This window comes from Morone saxatilis, unplaced genomic scaffold (genome assembly GCF_004916995.1).
Source record: "Morone saxatilis isolate NCDOM2014 unplaced genomic scaffold, NCSU_SB_2.0 Contig20, whole genome shotgun sequence".
Taxonomy (NCBI): Eukaryota; Metazoa; Chordata; class Actinopteri; family Moronidae; genus Morone; species Morone saxatilis.
Window position 1 is genome coordinate 6281076 of NW_023339763.1, and position 4747 is coordinate 6285822.

The 4747-nt window shown below is 39.5% G+C and overlaps 1 protein-coding gene and 1 non-coding gene across 3 annotated transcripts in view; both read right to left on the reverse strand.

Moving 5' to 3' along the window:
- dbn1 (drebrin 1) overlaps positions 1 to 4747 on the reverse strand; it is a 114380-nt gene that overhangs the window by 78877 nt on the left and 30756 nt on the right. The gene's annotated exons all lie outside the window — the stretch shown is intronic.
- Positions 3773 to 3854, reverse strand: trnal-uaa. Its single transcript has one exon. It is a non-coding gene; the product is annotated as a tRNA-Leu (tRNA).

Sequence of the window (4747 nt, forward strand, 5' to 3'; positions counted from 1 at the left end):
TAAATGATCTGACTGTGCCAGGTGGTTTGTTACAAAGAACCACCTGGAAAGTCATCTTTTGAAAAGGGCTGACGCTTTCAAAAAATACTCGGCAGGTGATTTGATAAACCATCTGCCTGTCACAGATGAACGTGGTCAAACTCTTACTTCTTCTTTGTTCTTTGTTCTTCTTCCACTGAAGAAATACTCTCCAGTTCTGATTTAACTGATACTAGCAGCATCTACAGTAACATCTATGGGAGTCGCCATTGTTGTTTAATGAACACTGTCCTCTCGTTGCGCAAGACCTAGCACCCACCCCCTTAGCTGCCTGTACTTCCTCAATGATGTTGATTGGTCCTGTAAAAATGCACAGATTGAAGTCTGGCAAGATGGATTCTCTCATGATCTCATGAGTCCAGCTGCCTCGCAAGGTTAGTTCTTTAAAAGCCACTAAATTATAGACTGAAAGCCAACTTCTCACTAAAAATACAGTGCAGTCAAGAGAAGATAAGGACTTGAACGATATGTTTGATTGATTGACAGATAGTTCTGCCAGACACACTCTGTCTAGATAACTGCCACTTTCCTGTCCCACCTCTGCTCCACCTACACACATGCCCAGATTTGGATTTTATGGCTTTCGTAAATGACAAAGATGATGGCGAGCAGTAAACCCATGTACAGAATCCTAAACATTACCTCGAAAACATACCTGAAAGCATTTTTTTTTTTACCGATTATCGCCTCAGTGTAGCTTTTACCTTTTGCTTGCTATCTATTTGTAATCCTTCCCTGACAATAACCAGAGAAATCATGTCTTCTTCTACATGCTTTTTTTAAATATTTGTTGCTGTCTTATCAGCTATGAGAAGGGACAGGAAATAGTCGTCTGTTAAATAAAGCTCCTCTCTGTCTACTGTCCTCTGGGGCTCACAGCCGAAGCTTTCACCCCTGCTGGGACCGGGCATGTACAGCCAAATCTTATGCTGCAGACACACTCCTGCCATCCAAATCCCTGTTTAATACCAGGACATGACAGACTAATAGAGAGGGGGTGAGGAAGGAGAGAGGAGGGAGAAGACCGACTCCCCCCAACACACACAAACACACTGAGCCTTTGGCAGGACACCTGAACAATCCCCTTAACATCAAACAGTGCTGCAGACAAAGCTACGAGGATCACAACTGCATCACATCATCTCTCTTAGGACAGTACGTGTGGAAATTAACATATTTTTATGACAGCTTATAGTGTTACAGACATTTTACAATTTATTAGACTTTATGTGACAAATGCACAGTTGGTTATATATTTTTTGACATAACTGTCCCTAACCAGTGAGATATACCCATCTTCAGTTTCCAAATGTGAATGTTTTGTGTGCTTTAAAACATTATTGTAGGAGGATCACATTTTGGACTGTTGATTGGACTAAAGAAGCTATTTAAAGGCATCACTTTGTGTGCCAGAAACTTGTCCTCGGGATTGTCCAATATTTTCTGGCATTTTGGAGACTCCATTTTTAGAAGTACGTCTGTACCCGCATCTCGTCAGCTGGGATCGGCTACAGCCCTCCCCGACCCTCTAAAAGATGAGCTAATGGATGGATGGATTGACTTTTCAAAGATTGATATGTTGATCAAAAGAAAATTAATATTATTATTTGTTAGCAATAGAGTTGTTCTGATACAATCGTAAATTGCTCCAATACTGCCTAAAATTTGTTATCAAGTATTGGCGAGTACGCTTGTCTGTGCACACATCGGATACCACGTAATTTATTAGCCACAAAACTGGACAGCGCCACTTCCATGCCATTCAATCAAATTTCTGAGGCTGGAACTAGAAAATGTTTGTTGTTTCTGTTTAATAAAAGAATAAAATAGCAGATTAATTTTTTTTAACTAAACTAATCAACTCTAGTCGTTTTGACCATTAAGATGGTATTTTCTAACATTAATCAAGTCATTTTGCTTGCTTAATACCCCCCAAAACTTCTGGTGTGTCATTATACTGTTTTTTGGTCGATGAAGTTTGACTTTTTGTAGATGATACTCTTTTCTATCTCTGTTCAGACATAGTGGCTATCACTGATCTAGCAAACTGCTCAGGTCCCTTTCCTTTTGTTTATCTTTTTTTTTTCTGTCACATTTAACGATATGAAAATATTGTGCAACTACCAAAGCACATGGCTCAATACTAACTGATCTAAAATATATTCAAAACTATCATTCAAATGGATTTTAGAACGAAGCTCAAAATTTTTGGCTTCAGCACTAACATGAGAAAAAGTTTAAAATGCATTGTGCAGTTTCTGTTTCTGGTAAAACTCTAAGTGGGTTGATCTGAGACGACCTGCCTGCAGCTGAATCCACCGAGAGGGAAAGAGGGAACCTTCAAAGACTCAAAACAATAGAATCAACCATCAAACACCATCGCAGCACAAAAACACACGCACAAAACTGCACATACATGCACATATGCAAGCAACCAGGTGCATTTGAACTTTGTGTATTAGTAGTGTGTATGTGACTGTACACACATATACAAAAGCTCAAAATACACTGTAACACCACCCATCCTCCCATGTGTGTCTTGCTCGTCCACCTGAGGCACTAGGAAAACACTGAATAGTGATTCCCTGTTTCTCTGCACTCTTTAGTCTACAGGGAGAGAAAATTATCACCCTGCAGGCACAGAATAACAGGCATGGAAACAAGATCATTCTTTCCAGCCGTTGTTTCATGGTCTGTAAAATATGTTCAGCGTTAAATCAAAAATCAACATGTAAGTAATAAAGACAATGAAAAACAACATTTTGTATTGATATATGCGCAATATGCAAGTTTCATCTTGTCAATCACAGTTAAATGACAGAATCTGATCTACACTGACTTCGTTCAGCTCATCTTTATTTTACAGCAGAGACAGGCAGACATGCAGGGGATCAGCTGTCTGAATGCACAAAGAGGCAAAAACAAATCAGGCCCATGTTTCCTCTCCAAGAGACAGCATAAGCTAAATCATGCAGATTCAGTCTCGTCAACAAACTGGAGGGCAAACTGGCGCTTATGTGCCCCACATAACAAACTGTTAACCTCCTGTCTCCTGGAAATTACATGTGTACACTAATATTTTGTTTTGCCATGTATTTTCTAGTTTTGGTTTGTCTACTGTACAGAGGAGGTAACCAAAGCGTAGGATATTCTGCTTGTAGCACATTGGTCAGGGTCAAGGAAAGATGGTTTCAATTAAATGTTAAAAAAGTTAACATATCTTGTGCTATTGAGTCACTGGACTTTTTCAATATTAAACCAAAACCATGACTTTTCTCAAACCTTAAAAATCCATTGTGTAACATTTAGGAAGATCTTTTGGCAGAAATAGAATACAATATACATAGGTATGTTTTTTATTAGTGTATAATCACCTAAATATAGGAAACTTTCAGGTTTCATTTTCATCTACCAAGGTCCATGAGGTCCACCATGTTGAACCGCCATGTGTCTACAGTAGCCCAGAACCAATAAACCAAAGACAGGCTATAGACAGGGTCTTTCATATTTTTCGCAGCCACTGTAGTTCCTCTATCACACTTCACAGACTGTTGTCCTTCACAGGTTGTTCTTCTTCACAGGTTGAGCAGTCTTCAGTTAACTGCAATCTGCAATTTGACTTCATCATGCTACTAAAACCTACATATTGACCGCTGAAGCTTACCTTTTTTCCTAACAGTGATAAACATAATTTCAGGTGATTTTACCACAGCCTCACCTCACTGTCCCTTTTTACCAGGAGTGGGGTTCGAACCCACGAGGACAACATCCATTGGATCTTAAGTCCAACGCCTTAACCACTCGGCCATCCTGGTGTATATCTTAAGTGTCAAGTTGTGCTGAACTGATCAAGGACAATCCAAGCATATTATAGTGATATACTGATTAAATACTAACCCTTGCTTTACTGTGTTGTGTTTTGTTCACCTCGGCCTGCTAAGTGTTACAAAGCAAATCTTCTTTACAACAGCCAGGCTCAGCTGTGTAATATTTTTGCTGCAAGTTAAAATTAAAGTGTGAAATGTGTTTTTGGCACACTGGTGCAAGTTACTCTGAGTTCTGACACCTAAATTGGCAAAATACACAAATTCACTAAACTTAGACGCTAACAGTGAATGTTATCGAAAATTGTATCTCTCCTTCGTTGTTAGCGGAGATCAACGCACAAAACATTGGCAACTTGGCCCTTATCTGGTTTGTGTCCAAAAAAAACTTGATCAGATCAACAAATTTGTTGTAAATAAACGTCATTTCCAGGAGACAGAAAGTAGATAATTATCGAATTTAGAAAATTAGAAAAAAAGACAGAACTCCAGGTGATATTTTAGGCTAAAGATGATTTCTGTTTTGAGGTTGAGGCCCTGTTGTCCTGGAACATGTGCATCAAGACTTTTTTTACCTGTTTTTCTTCTAAAAACACTACAAGTAGGTATCAGGGGATGCAGTAGAGTCTCTGCAGGGTTTTTCCAGTGTGAAAATGAGGCAGATTGTCTCCTCAGAATCATATTGTGTATTGATTTAGTAGACTCAGACAGAACATCAGTACACTCACTGGACTGTAGCTGTTACACAGAGGAGTGCTGACTCTTTATGGACAGCACTCCAAGTTTGATAAGTCAAGCTGTGCTCAGCTGCATGTGTGCCAGCACGCCTGCCGGGGCTTATGGGATTGAATGGAGAGAGACAGACAGATAGAGAGAGAGAGAGA